We start from the raw sequence: 15,389 nt of genomic DNA, 5'->3' as shown, positions 1-15,389 counted from the left end.
TTTAAAAACCCAGTTTTCTATTGATGAACCTCTATATTGTTCCAGTATTTTATTCTGAAATATACCTCAGTGAGTTTTCCTGTATGTGTGTAGTATTGCAAATGTGCAGGCATATCTGTAGAATAAGTTCCTACAAGTGGAACTGTTGGTGTAGGGGAGGATAAACTTTTTTCTCTACCCTCCTAAATACTCTGGCTGGGACCCTGTAAATTAGGCAAAAGACAGATTAACAAGAAAGAAACTACACAAGTTTATTAACACAAAAACACAGAGGAATATTCAGTAATAACTCGAAAGGATGGTTAGCAGTTGGCCTTATATAGCATCATAACAAAAGAACAGTAGATTTATAGAGAAGGGATAATACAAAGGAAAAGGACTTTTGAGTTTCTGTCAGATTTTGAGAGGGTAAATATTTGGGGGGTAACTATTGGATGGTAAGGGCTAATAAGTAGGTTTGCTATGTAGATTCCTCTGGTGCCTCTCTGGGCTGTTAAGAATCTAGAGTGATTAATCTGGTGGTTAACTTCTGTCTTGTGGTAGAGAGGGGAGGGAAGGCATTGTTAGAAATTTATATCCAGCTTTTAGGTAAGTTGGGGAGGGCAGATGACTTTTTTGTATCTGCTTTTTCTCAGTTGCCTTCAGCGCAAAATTATCCGTATGATAAAGTGACCTATTTTGGGGTGGCTTTCTGCTACCATTCGCTGGCTCAAGTGGCTTATGTGTTTTAAATTTTGAGAGATACTGGCAAGTTGCCCTCCAAAGAGTTTTATCTATTTATAATTCCACTAATGATTTAATACAGTGTTTTGTCAACATGCAGTTTAACATCCTTTTGGTTTGGAAAGAATTAAACTGTGTTGGGAAGGAAAATTTTCCTCTTTGAAAGGTTCTTTCAGCTGGTCTAATAACTAAATTGACATGAGACAGATTAACAAGAGAAAGTCAAATTTAAGTTTGTACATACAGGAACCCCACATACCTGAGAGTATCAAAGACAGAAGGGTAAAATGAGGTGTATATGGCATCCTGGGCTAAGGAATGGAAAGGGGCCTGGGACTTCAAAGGAGAGGAGGAAAATTTACAGGACAATAAGAAGAGCAGATGTTTTGTAATTAGATGTTTGCTCTGCCATACAGATGGGTCACTCCGATAAAATTTATTTCTGCTAATCTGATTCTGAGAAAGACCCCCAATTTAAATTCTTCTTTGTAGTAAGGGAGGGGCAGAAATTTCTCTTGAGTCTGCAGGGTCTTGATTGGCTTTTAGCTCAAAACAATCCACATGCCAAGGTGGCACATTTTAGGGAGGCTCATTTGGAACCCCTTCCGTCCCACCTTTGAAACTTCCCCAAGAAGTTTCACAGTCCAGAAGTTGAGTTTGGTAGTTTACTTTATCTCACTGAATCAGTCTCTTAGTCCTGCGAGTAAGTCAGTTTAGTTAAACAGTTGTGTCTCATTTCAGGAGGCAGTGATGCTGGTGGGTTTCCCAAGGTAGGCCTCTGGTGCAAGCAGTCAGGTGTTTAATAAGAGCATTTTTATAGAAACTAAAGAAAAACAATAGTTAATTGGAGCAGACTATAATCCCAATTTCTGAATTCTGAAGGCAGGCAGCTGAGAATTTCTAGATGTCTGTCTCTAAGTATCTTCAGATGGAGTGAGGGCAGGCAGTGACAATCTCATAGATTTTCCTGGTTTGCAGTTTGTATGTCTTTGGTGATTGTTTTGAATGGCCATATAGCAGTAGGCACAAAGATTGTCCATACATGAGCTGTTACGATTTCTCTGAAGTTTGTATCAAGTTGTCTAACTTTAGCTTGCATGGCTTTGGAAAAATGGCAGTTTAGTTCTCAATGGCTCCAAGTCAGAAGGGTGGGAGAAAAATGGTAAACATTAGTTTGGAGAGTTGTAGCCAAATATTGGAGGAAATTAAAATAATTCAGGACTCAGTCCAGTTTACAATAGTAGGGGACTTCAACACCCCACTTACACCAATGGATAGATCATACAGACAGAAAATTAATAAGGAAACACAAACCTTAAATGACACATTAGAAAAGATAGACTGAATTGATGTTTATAGGACATTCCATCTGAAAGCAGCAGAACACACTTTCTTCTCAAGTGCACACGGGAAATTCTCCAGGATAGATCACATCTTGGGTCACAAGTCAAGCCTTGATAAATTTAAGAAAATTGAAATCATATCAAGCATCTTTTCTGACCACAACACTATGAGATTAGAATAATTACAGAAAAAATCTCTAAAATACACAAACATATGGAGGCTAAACAATATGTTACTAAAGAATCAATGGATCACTGAAGAAATAAAAAAGGAGATCAAAAAATACCTAGAGACAAACGACAACGAAAACATGACAATCCAAAACCTGTGAGACGTAGCAAAAGCAGTTCTAAGAGGGAAGTTTATAGCAATACAATCTTATCTCAAGACACAAGAAAAATCTCAAACAACCTATCCTTACACCTAAAGCAACTAGAGAAGGAAGAACAAACAAAACCCAAAGTTAGTAGAAGGAAAGAAGTCATAAAGATCAGAGCAGAAATAAATGAAATAGAGACAAAGAAAACAACAGCAAAGATCAAGGAAACTAAAAGCTGGTTCTTTGAGAAGATAAATTGATAAACCTTTAGACAGACTTATCAAGAAAAAAAGGGAGAGGATTTAAATCAACAATTTTAGAAATGAAAAAGGGAAGTTACAACTGACACCACAGAAATATAAAGGATCGTAAGAGATTACTACAGGCAACTATATGCCAATAAAATGGACAACCTAGAAGAAATGGACAAATTCTTAGAAAGATACAACCTTCCAAGACTGAACCAGGAAGAAATAGAAAATATGAACACACCAATCACAAGTACTGAAATTGAAACTGTGATTAAAAATTTTCCGAGAAACAAAAGGTCCAGGACCAGATGGCTTCACAGACTAATTTTATCAAACATTTAGAGAAGAGCTAACACCTACCCTTCTGAAACTCTTCCAAAAGATTGCTGAGGAACTCCCAAGTTCATTCAATGAGGCCACCATCACCCTGATACCAAAACCAGACAAAGATGTCACAAAAAAAGAAAACTAGAGGCCAGTATCCCTGATGAACATAGATGCAAAAATCCTCAACAAAATACTAGCAAACAGAATTCAACAATACATTAAAAGGGTCGTACACCATGATCAAGTGGGATTTATCCCAGGGATGCCAGGAGTCTTCAATATACACAAATCAATCAATGTGATACACCACATTAACAAACTGAAGAATAAAAACCATATGATCATTGCAATAGATGCAGAAAGAGCTTTTGACAAAGTTCAACCCCCACTTATGATTTAAAAAAATACCCTCCAGAAAGTGGGCTTAAAGGGAACCTTCCTCAACATAATAAAGACCATATATGACAAACCTATAGCTAACATCATACTCAGTGGTGAAAAGCTGAAAGCATTTCCTCTAAGATCAGGAACAAGACAAGGATGTCCATTCTCACCACTTTTATTCAACAGTTTTGGAAGTCCTAGCCACGACTATCAGAGAAGAAAAAGAAATAAAAGGAATTCAAATTGGAAAAGAAGTAAAACTGTCACTGTTTGCACATGACATAACACTATACATAGAAAACCATAAAGATGCTATCGGAAGACTGTTAGAGCTCATCAACAAATTTGGTAAAGTTGCAGGATACAAAATTAATACACAGAAATCTCTTGTATTCCTATACACTAACAATGAAAGATCAGAAAGAGAGATTAAGGAAGCAATCCCATTCACCATTTCATCAAAAAGAATAAAATACCTAGGAATAAACCTACCTAAGGAGGCAAAAGACCTGTACTCAGAAAACTATAAGATACTGATGAAAGAAATAAAAGATGACACAAACACATGGAGATACACCATGTTCTTGGATTGGAAGAATGAATATTGTGAAAATGACTATACTACCCAAAGCAATCTACAGATTCAATGCAATCCCTATCAGACTACCAATAGCAGTTTTCACAGAATTAGAACAAAAAATTTTCCAATTTGTGTGGAAACACAAAAGACCATAATAGCCAAAGCAATCCTGAGAAAGAAAAACGGAGCGGGAGGAATCAGGCTCCCTGACTTCAGACTATACTACAAAGCTACAGTCATCAAAACAGTATGGTACTGGCACAAAAATAGAAATATAGATCAGTGGAACAGGATAGAAAGTCCAGAGATAAACCCATGCACTTATAGTCACATAATCTATGACAAAGGAAGCAAGAATATACAATGGAGAAAAGACAGTCTCTTCAGTTAGTGCTGGGAAAACTGGACAGCTACATGTAAAAGAATGAAATTGAACACACCCTGACACCATACACAAAAATAAACTCAGAATGGATTAAAGACCTAAATGTAAGGCTGGATACTGTAAAACTTTTAGAGGAAAACATAGGGAGGACACTCTCTGACATAAATCACAGCAAGATTTTTTTCGATCCACCTCTTAGAGTAAGGAAAATTTTTAAAATAGACACATGGAACCTAATTAAACTTAAAAGCTTTTGCACAGCAAAGGAAGCCATAAACAAAACAAAAAGGCAACCCTCAGATGGGAGAAAATTTTTGCAAACAAAGCAGCCAACAAGGGATTAATCTCCAAAATATACAAACAGCTCATGAGCTCAATATCAAAAAAACAAATAACCCAATCAAAAAATGGGCAGAATGGGCTTCCCTGGTGGCGCAGTGGTTGAGAATCCGCCTGCCGATGCAGGGGATACGGGTTCGTGCCCCGGTCCGGGAAGATCCCACATGCCGCGGAGCAGCTGGGCCCGTGAGCCATGGCCGCTGAGCCTGCGCATCCGGAGCCTGTGCCCCGCAACGGGAGAGGCCACAACAGTGAGAGGCCCGCATACCACAAAAAAAAAAAAAAAAAAAAAAAAGGGCAGAACATCTAAATAGACATTTCTCCAGAGAAGACATGCAGATGGCCAAAAAGCACATGAAAGATACTCAACATCACTAATTATTAGAGAAATACAGATCAAAACTACAATGAGGTATCACCTCACACCAGTCAGAATGGCCATCATCAAAAAATCTACAAACAATAACTGCTGAAGAGGGTGTGGAGAAAAGGGAACCCTCCTACACCATTGGTGGGAATGCAAATTGGTACAGCCACTATGGAGAACAGTATGGAGGTTCCTTAAAACGCTGAAAACAGAGCTACCATATGACCCAGCAATCCCACTTCTGGGCATATATCTGGAGAAAACCATAATTTGAAAAGATACATGTACCCATATGTACTCAGCCATAAAAAAGAACAAAATAATGCCATTTGCAGCAACATGGATGGACCTAGAGATTATCATATTGAGTGAAATAAGTCAGACACAGAAAGACAAATACCATGATATCACTTATATGTGGAATCTAAAAAAAGGCTACAGGTGAACTTATCTACAAAACCAAAATAGAGTTACAGTTGTAGAAAATAAACTTATGGTTACTGGAGACTAATGGGGGGGAGGGATAAATCGGAAGATTGGGATTGACATATACACGCTACTATATATGAAATAGATAACTAATAAGGAACTACTGTATAGCACAGGGAACTCTACTCAATACTCTGTAATGGTTTATGGGGCAGAGAATCTAAAAGAGTGGATATATGTATATGTATAACAGAGTCACTTTTCTGTACACCTGAAACTAGCACAACATTGTAAATCAGTTATACCCCAATTTAAAAAAAAAACAAAAGTAGTATAGAATCTAATATTCACAAAGGTGTATTAATGAAACATAATTTTGTCTCAAAAATTACCTCCATTTTAACTAAAGGTAGCCAAAGTAAGACTACCTTGTTTGCAAAATAAGTCTAAATTCAATAAACCTGTTCTGGTTATTTACATAAGTGCAGCAATAATAGCAATTGATCATATAGGCTCTTTTAAATCTCCTTTCCTAGAACTTTTTCAAAAGGAGTCTCAGTGCTTGCTTCATCAGCACATATACTAAAATTGGGATGATACAAAGATTAGCATGGCCCCTGTGCAAGTATGACACGCAAATTCATGAAGCGTTCCATATTTTTGTATGCATATGGCTGATTCACTTTGTTGTACAACAGAAACCAACATAGCATCGTGAAGCAATTACACTCCAATAAAGATGTATTTTTTAAAAGGATAGGTTATTACAAGAAAAAAAAAAGGAGTCTCAGGTGGAAGTCTAAAATATTACTTCTCAAGCCCAGGAAGCCAAGCCAAGAACTTGTCATAGGACTCTCATGTAATACCTGTAGAATTGGGTGAATTCCTCCCTTCTTGAGGTCCCCCCAAATCCCAAGGTACCTGTACCTGCCAGGGAGTGACTTTCCTGACTCATCTCGTAAGGCTGCTGTGAACCCTGTAAGCAAGTTACCAAGCTGTTTTTCCAGGGGGCTTTATTGGCTCCATAAAGTTAGTCTTAATTCCTTAAAGTTGTTTGGTCATACCTGAGTCTATGGACATTCTCAAACATGACATTCCAGCCAAAGCCTTGGCAATACAACCAATGTTTCCAGTTGTATCCTGTTATAAGTAGAGCAGATTTCTTTTGAATTTATGCAAATAACTATACCGCCATGTAAATAAGAATATTCACTAAGAGTTCTCCAAATTCTGGAAGGATCGGATAGGGAGAAAGAAAGAAATGATTCAGTTCTGCTTCCAAAGGTATAATTTACCAAATTGCTGAAAGTTACAGTGAGCTTAAGAGGAAAGGTTTCCTTATATCTGGAAAACAAAACATTAGAGAACCAACATGAGAAGTCATAAAAATTATCATCCTTATTAGCTCATTTAGTCTCTTGTAATTAATTGTTGTTGATCTTCATCTTAGGTTAGCAGCTTTATGAATCAGTTTTCTATTAAAGTTCTAGTATTTTTTACCTAGTTCCATGTTATATAGATCCTAAAGTTATCAAAAACCTGCATTCTAGAGTATTTCTCAGGTCTTTTCTGTGAATCTCCTTGAAGATGAAACATTTTTACAGGAACATTTTTGTAAAGCATCAGAGTACAACAGTAACTGTAAATGACAAATGATTTAAATATACGTTATTATAGATTTGATGAGAGTTCATTATAATGGAATTAACCAGGAAGTTTGGTTATTTCTGTGACATTCAACATTTTAGGATAGTAACTAGAATTATGGCTGATAACATAATACCAAGACACATCACATTTGTAAGAATTTCTTATTATTTCACAAGCATTTATGTTAAATAACATAGATCTACACAAATGTAACCTAAGAAGGTTTTAGCATCACTTATTTGACAATGCTAACCACGTAATTTAACATACCAAATAAGCCTAGTTAATGTAGCATCTCTCTTTTTATAAGAAGAGAGAGCAAATCCTTTGAGTTGTTTTAGGGGCCCTCTGAAAAATCCCAAATTTAGCAAGAGGTCAGAAGGACTTTAGTATTTGGTTTTGGGAAGTTTGTCAAACATATTAAAAGGTTTGGACACTTGACTAAATAGGATCACAGATCATTATGAAACAATACTTAATTATCTATTTGACCAAAGTGATAATACAAGATTACAAAGGCAAATACAAAAGATTACACAGTTGAAAGCAAAATTTAGCTCCTTTAATATTGAGGACTCAGTTTGCCTAAAGTGATCAAAGACCTGATCAAGACAAAATTAAAATACACAAAATCTTGGCTTTCTAGGCAGATTACTTAAAAGATAAAAAATCTTTCATAATCTCTTATCAGGAGATGACCAATAGTCCAAAAAAACTTTGTCCTTTTAACAGATGAAAAAAATTAAGTTCCAGTTTTAAGTAAGGACATTGTTGATTTTTAAGCTAAATTTCATAATTCTTATAATAAAATTCATTATTTTAGCCTTCTTGACCACACAAGTTAAAAATACCCCCCCCAAGCAAAAACACATCTCTATATCTCATATTCTCCTTGGCCAAAAACATATCCTAGTTTTCTTGCACACAGAGTTGTTTCTCCTATTATTTCCTATATATTGTATGTATAGGCTTAATTACATAAACTAGAATTCTTAATCCTTAGAAACCATAATTTCTAGTGAGAAATAAGAATTAAGCAATTATGAACTATTAAACCAGCATTAGATTGTCAAATTTATGAATACATATAATAATTTCTAGAAACATGTACCCTTTTAAACATTACAGTCTTTCATTGTGGCAGAAGACATGTTTGCTCTCATACACATTTTTTTTCTTTAGTTTCTCTGTAATAGAAATCCAAAAGTAGATAAACCTATGTTTAGTAATTAATTTTTCTGTGTTTTATCTTATTTAGAAATGATCTAGATATTCAATGAATTTAACTTAACCATTATTTAATTTAGCAAAACTCTAAGGGTGTAAGTTACCAAGGAGATTTGGGAAACTCTTTAATCATAAAAGAAAGCTTTTTATTACTTTTTCATTACTAAAAAGTTCACTTAAATCTCTTACCTCATTTACATTTATTTAATTCATTTGTTCCTAACAGTCATGTTCAGGTTACTTACAAAAACTTCATCAGACCTTAGGCAATGTCACTCATCATCCTGATTTATTTTGTTGGCTGACAAATTTTGTAACAGATATCATGAACTTATTTGACTTTAAGCCTAGGAAGAATGAAAGTATTATACTTAATGCTGATAACTCTAAAAGACATGCTTGTATTAATAAACCAACAAACTTAAACTAGCTCTTATTTACCAGAAATTATCATAGATCACAGAAACTTGAAAAAACATTTGAGTTAGTTTCTGAGATTTAAAAATACCTAATTTAGGGGCTTCCCTGGTGGCGCAGTGGTTGGGAGTCTGCCTGCCAATGCAGGGGACTGGGTTCGTGCCCCGGTCTGGGAGGATCCTGCATGCCGCCGAGAGGCTGGGCCCGTGGGCCATGGCCGCTGAGCCTGCGCGTCTGGAGCCTGTGCTTCGCAATGGGAGAGGCCACAGCAGTGAGAGGCCCGCATACTGCAACAAACAAACAAAAAAAACCAAAAAAATAAAAATACCTAATTTATAAAAGCTTGATTTCATGCCAATTAAATAGTCCTCTTTTACAAGTGACTTTTGGCAATACCATTCAGAGGTTAAAAAAAAAAGTACCTTGTCTATAACATTCATAGATAGACATACAATCAACATACAGATAGAAACAGAGATCTTATGAAAAAAAATTTTTGCCATGTATCAGGTATGACAATACAAAACTCACTAGTCATAAATAACAGTTGGAATAAGTTAAGTTTATCTGCTCAGATGGCTAAAGCTTTTCTTAAAACAAGTATCTGTGAGAAGGCACCTAAGATTTGTATTTGTCCTTGAACTAGATTTTGGGTAAGGGTGTTTCTATAACACTTTGTATTTTTTAAAAGCCTCTGTTTCTGTTCTTTCCCTTCATTCTGAGGTATTGGGGATGGTCTGGATAAGAGTTCTCAGAGAGGTTACAAGCTTTTTTAGTTAATAGGGGAGGTTTGGCGATGGATGGAACTTGAATGGGCCTCTAGAGCAGCATTTCCAGTTTTGCAGTGATTTGTCCTCAAAAGATTTGGGTTGTAACTTAAATGACGTCATAGGTTGATCCTCCTGTCCACCTACATTATTCTCAATTTGCTTATTTCTCTCTGGGTACATAGTTTTATTTTCACATAGGGGAAAAAGCATAAAAAATTTTCTATCAGGCTCTGAATATCAGCTATGGGCACAAGTTCAGTCAGACCAGTTGCCCCCATCTTATTTTCTGCCTGTGTTATTTATCCACTAATCTCAGAAAGTAATCCATTTACAGAAACTTTTGAGGATCCTCTCTGCTTTAAGACATTCTTTTGAACTATGGTCCTTTGTTTGGCCTTTGGCTAAGGAGTGAAATATACCTAAAGAGGATCACCTGTAGCCTCAAGTGGTCTTACTTTAAAAGGTAAGTGTTTAATAGTCTCTTCAGAGTGGAAAGGCAATTCAGATAGAGAATTAGTGAAACATGAGTACTGAGGAAAAGGATAGAGGGGAGCCCTAGGAGTAACGTTAGTCTCAATGTCCTCCTGTTTTAGGTATCTCCCATGTCTTCATTTTTTCATAAGCCTTTTATAACAGATCTTTCAGTGAAGCTATTTTGGGGTTTTGAAGTCTTTTTGAGGCTCCTGCATACCAATTAAATAGGTGTCCCATTCTATTTGATTTGGAAGCCCTTGCTTTTAAGTGCATTTTTTATTTTTCATTGAACTATAGTTGATTTACAATGTTGTATTAGTTTCAGGTGTATAGCAAAGTGTTTCTTTTATATATATGTATGTGTGTATATATATACATGTATATACACACACACGTATATTCTTTTTTAGATTCTTTTCTATTATAGGTTATTACAAGATATTGAATATAGTTTCCTGTGCTATACAGTAAATCACGGTTGTTTATCTATATTATATATAATGGTGTGTATCTGTTAATCCCATACTCCTAGTTTATCCCCCTCCCCTTTCCCCTTTGGTAACAGTAAGTTTGTTTCTATGTCTGTGAGTCTGTTTCTGTTTTGTAAATAAGTTCATTTGTATTACTTTTTAGATTCCACATATAAGTGATATCATATAATGTTTGTCTTTCTCTGTCTGACTTATTTCACTTAGTATGATAATCTTTAGATCCATCCATGTTGCTGCATGTCAGTTGCATCATTTGCAAATATTTTCTCCTAATCTGTAGGTTAAGTGCATTTTTTGAATTATCTTATCCAGTTGGATGATCCAGTTCCTCATAATAGCCATTGTAATTCTAGGTTGTAATTCTCCTGAGTGCTGGCAGCAGTTTGGTAGGACCCTAGCCGCAAATGGAGTTCAACCCACATTTCTGTCCAGCCATATTTCGGAGTCCTCAGCCTGATGGTTACCAGGCCAAGTTCTCAGAACAGAAAACAAGCTTGGTAAGATGTTGGCCTTTTGAAAAAGATGTCTACAGCTTCCAGAACTGCAGTTCTTAGACATGAAATAGCAGGTGTGCCAGAAAGTGGTGCATTTAACTCTTTGGATTCTCAGAAGGGGGAATTTATGTTGGATGTGAAGTTTAATTTCTATTCTTTTGTTAAGGGAGTCCCTAAGGCTAGCTGTTATACTTCTTTGTATCCACTTAACTTTGTCTTTCAGTATGCAGTTATTTAGAATAAGAGATCTCTCTGAAAGAAAAAAAGTTTTGTTTTCAAATATAGTCAATTTAATCTCATTAGTGAGTCAAACCAATAAGCATTCTTATTATGGCATAACCAGGGACGAAAGGGGTGTCCCATAAGAGAGTGCAAAAAGATGCAGCCCTTATAAGATTCAGAAAGTTCACTTCCAAAGATGATCTAAAAAGTAAAGTCCTTCATTGAAAGCCACGAAGGTTGAGATGGCAAAGGCCCCTTATGGACTGGGACAAACTCCTTTGAGAACTGGCACAGCCAGTACAAAGAGATTTTCCAAACTCTAGTCTATTCAACTGGCCACCAGGTGCACCCTGGTAAGTGTACCTTCTGGATGGCAGAGACCAGAGAGAATATTTTCACTAGTCACAACGCCCAGCTCTTAAGGCATAGAACAAGAAAACAGTGACCATTTCTGTGAGGAAAAGGATCAACAATACCCATGAGTACTCATACCAAATAACCAAGAGTTGCTAAACCAAAGGAACTCATTCCATAAGTATTTTTTCCTGCTAATCTAAATTGAGAAAGGGAGAAAACGAGACTTTCACCACCATTCTTCCACCAGGCTCTGCAGGTAGAGATCCGGGTGTCTGATGTGGTAAGAATTCTTACCTTTTGTTGGCTCATGTCAGAGGTCCCAGAATCTTCCTACTTCAGCACTTTGGGGATGAGTAGTGCTCAACCGGGTGAGATCTCCTGGCTGGCTCGCCAAAAGTGTTGGGAAGGAAAATTTTTCCTCTACTCTTCAAAGGTTTTTTAGACTGGTCCAATAATCATATTGATGTGACACAGATTAATAGAAGAAAATAAAATAAAATTTGATACATACAGGAAACTCACATACATGAGAGGTTCAAAGACAGAAAGGTAAAGTGAGGTACAGTTGTCACTCAATATCTGCAGGGGATTGGTTCTAGGACTTATTGCAGATACCAAAATTCTTGAATGTTTGTTTCAGTCGGCCCTCTGTATCTGCAGATTTCTCATCTGTGGATTCTGCCAACTGAGAATCATAAACATAGTACATAATCCAAAGTTGTTTGAATCTGTGGGTGTGGAACTGGCAGGTACAGGTTTATTTATTGAAGAAAATCCATGTATAGGTGACTCGTGGTTCAAACCTGGGTTGCTCAAGGGTCAACTGTATATATGCTATCCTGAGCTAAGGAGGAGTGGGAAAGGGTCTGTGGCATCAAAGAGGGGAAGGACATTTCACAGGACAATAAGAAGAACAGATGTTTGGTAATTAGGTGTTTGCCCTGCCATACACATACACATGGGTCACTCAGTAAAATTTATTTCTGCTAATAATTCTGATTCTGGGAAAGACCCCCCATTTAAATTCTTTTTGCTAGTTAAGTGAGGGGCAAAAGTTTCTCTTGAGTCCACAGGGTCTCTATTGCCTTTTAGCTCAAAATAATCCATATGCCAAGGTGACACATTTTGGGGAGGCTTGCTCTGAACCTCTTCAACAGGGTAAGTGAAAATGTCCAAGTATGTTTAGTTTTTATAGGAGAGTACTTTCCACATTGTTGAAAATAACAAGAACAGATGAGGCATACAGGTATGCTAAACAATTTACATTAATTTCACTTCTGACTTTAATCCTAAAAGGAGAAAATCTTTTCCTTTTGAAACACTAAATTGTAGAGCTGATGAAATACCCCTTAGAGATTCTCTATCTCCTATTTTCCCAACACTACCCCCCCAACAAAAACAGTCAAGAGAGGGAGATAATTTGCTTCAGATTATCCAGCTGATTACTAGTAGAGTTAGAACTAGGAAACTTTCTACAATTACTACACTACACTTGGTCATTGCACAAATGTGAATTCTTCAAAATCACTTTTCTGTTCTAAACTACTACCAAAAATAATTTGTTAGATTGTATTCAAAGTTTGGTCCTTGAAACTAGGTTTAGTAAACTTTGACAGTAAGTTATTTTTCAGTTCTTTATTTGGATTTTAGTTTTTAAACCATACATTTATGATACCCAAAGAATAACTATTGGTTGTGCTAGAACTAAGTTAGTTTAATAAATAGTCCAGTTTTACTTTGTGAACATTGCTTTCTTATTCAGTTCTTCATTAGTGTACTTACTTAGGAGAGCACATGAATTGCTTTGGTTTTTGAGAAGATTCACCTTGATATCTCCCCATAAGAGAAATTTTGGAGAGTACTTGAATACTGTGGAAAATTATAAGATAATAACAGGTTAGGTGTACACATGTGCTCAACAATTTAAATTACTTTCGAACAGAGTCCTAAAAGGATAAAACATTTTTCAAATACAAATCTTAAATTCAAAAATCTAAAGGAAAATACATATCTAAACTTTATGTTTCAAATACTATTGCCAAATAATCTATCTGGGCAAAGAGACTAAGAATAAGCAGAATAGACTTTAAAAGACCAATAGCACCTTGCTAGCACATTGCTAATAAGGACTAATAGGTATTTAAACTGATGAAAGTGATTCAGACAACAACGTATTAACCCCCTACTGTGCCCTGTTTTTAGCTGTTAATAGACATTAGCCTTTTAAAGAAAGACTAACACTATTATATTCATTTTCTAAGCTTTTGATACATCAGTGAACTGTAATAGCCACTTGATATATTTGATCTTATAACTCAGTGCATTTTCCAGAATACTTTTGAGAAATGCTAACTGCCCTGAAAGTTTAGAGTCCATGTACTCTTTAAGAATTCTTGATTGGGATTGACATATATACACTAATATGTGTAAAATGGATAGCTAATAAGAACCTGCTGTACAAAAAAATAAATAAAATTTAAAAATTCAAAATAAGTTCTTAATGTAATAAGAAATGATTTTACATTACATTTTGATTATTGTTACCAAAATTTTTTATAGAAGTCATATGGGAGGAATAAATGCTATATTTTTTGTTGACAAAGAGAACATTATATATAGTAAAAGTGATCATTTTAAGATAGTTTTTAACATAATAAGGCCAGATTTTTTTCAGAAAATTTCCAGTAGTATTGTATCTGTGAAATTATAAGTATTATAAATAGTTGGTTATTTTCTAGAAATAAATCTTATTCTTAAAGATTTGGCCTATATGTATATGTATTTATGTATAAGGAAGGAATTTAAAAATGTAATTTCCTTTAAAATATAAGTAAACTTTAACGCTGACTTCCTATAAGTTAGAATAATAAAGTTTTGTTTAGATGCATTGCTTTTAATAGTACTTCTTTAGAGAAGAGATTAGAAAATAGTTCTTGGATGTTTTGTTTCATGCTTCATAGTAATTGCAGATACAAAGCTAATAGAGATGTGAGTTGGTTTTCAAAACAGTTTTATCTTGAAGAAGCTGATTGCATGATATAAGTAAATGTTGAAGAATGTATTGACTGGGTTAAATAATGTTGCGATGTATGTAATTTGGATAAATTAAGACTTCACCAAAAATTGGGGCCTTTCATAATTCTTTAAAGTGAAAACAAAAGCATAGTACCTAATTTGTGGTTTAGATGGTACATTTTTTTGTGACCACAGGAATGAATGATATATACGCAAAGTGAATTTCTATTATTTCTCATGCCAGTTCAAAACCAAGAAAAAAATGAAACATATTTATGAGAGTTTGCTTTTTACAGTTTGTGGATTTATTATTATGACTACCAAGTTAATATCTGAAAGTAGGTTTAGGCATAGGAGTTAAGTTTATTACTGAAGGTTGTATTGGGGCGTAGCTTTTTTGCTAGAAATATTTTTTTTTTGGTAAAGGTCAAGTGCATATTATGATACCAATTAATCTTCTCTTCTCCTGGAATAGATGTTTTCTGTAAAAGTAAAATAAGGTAAATCCTTTTTTTCCATCTTATTTTTGAAATGTATTCTCCAATTTAATGTCCCACTTGGCTGAAATTTTGTTTTCATAAATTAGAAATATTGAAATAGGTGTTGAGTGGCAAGTTTGAGATGCTTCTAAAGGCTGAAATTCTCTTTTGGGAACGAGATTGTGAGGTTATGACAAACTGCCTCTAGAACAGAGTTTTTCAACCTTTACACTTTTGACATTTTGCCTTGGGTAATTCTTTGTTGGGGACTGGGCGAAGGCTGTCCTTTATATTGTAGGGTGTTTAGCAGTAAGCCTGGCCTCTACCCACTAGATGTCAGTAGCT

The 15,389-nt window shown here is 35.4% G+C and overlaps 1 protein-coding gene and 1 non-coding gene across 2 annotated transcripts in view; both read left to right on the top strand.

The window, feature by feature from the left end:
• TBCA (tubulin folding cofactor A) overlaps positions 1 to 15,389 on the top strand; it is a 98,557-nt gene that overhangs the window by 20,835 nt on the left and 62,333 nt on the right. The gene's annotated exons all lie outside the window — the stretch shown is intronic.
• LOC131756456 (U6 spliceosomal RNA) lies at positions 6,007 to 6,110 on the top strand. The gene has a single exon (XR_009335639.1). It is a non-coding gene; the product is annotated as a U6 spliceosomal RNA (small nuclear RNA).

This window comes from Kogia breviceps, chromosome 4 (assembly GCF_026419965.1).
Source record: "Kogia breviceps isolate mKogBre1 chromosome 4, mKogBre1 haplotype 1, whole genome shotgun sequence".
Classification (NCBI taxonomy): domain Eukaryota; kingdom Metazoa; phylum Chordata; class Mammalia; order Artiodactyla; family Physeteridae; genus Kogia; species Kogia breviceps.
The sequence above is the reverse complement of the archived record's forward strand: the minus strand, read 5'-3'. Positions and strand labels throughout refer to the sequence as shown.